Below are 554 nucleotides of genomic sequence, written 5' to 3' on the forward strand. Positions count from 1 at the left end.
GCGGGTACGTCTGGGAGAACGGTTCCAAACGAGGGCGCACGCGCGAACGGCGGCCCCGGCGCGCGGCGTGCTGGGAGTTGTAGTTCTTCCGGCCCCAGCGCCCAGTCCGCGGGTCTGGCAGAGGCTGGATTAGACGATTCTGCATGGGGAGGACCAGAAGCCTTGGCGGAGGAGACAGTTCAGTTGAATTCGGGATTTGAGGGGCGCCCATTGGGTGCCAGGGACTGGAGAGACATCAGAGACGTATCAAGATTCCGCCTCTGGTGTGGGGTAGTGTGGGCGTTTTACAGACCCTCAACGTAATGAGCGAGTCATCTCAACCCAGTGTTAGAAGGCGACAATCACTAAAAAAAATAGCCGCAATGTTGGGGGGTGTCGGTACGGTATGGGGGCACGCTGCAATTGGGACAGGTGCAGGGGAGTCCCGGAAACCGCATCGCAGGCGGAGGGACCAGCGCGGGCAAGCTCCTCGGAGTGCGGGCACGGGTCGGCCGCAATCCCCACGAGGACCAGCAGAGGGCAACCCGTGCCCGGAGATGGTCTTGCCGCGGCCC

The sequence above is a fragment of the Pteropus alecto genome, unplaced genomic scaffold (genome assembly GCF_000325575.1).
Source record: "Pteropus alecto unplaced genomic scaffold, ASM32557v1 scaffold30, whole genome shotgun sequence".
Classification (NCBI taxonomy): domain Eukaryota; kingdom Metazoa; phylum Chordata; class Mammalia; order Chiroptera; family Pteropodidae; genus Pteropus; species Pteropus alecto.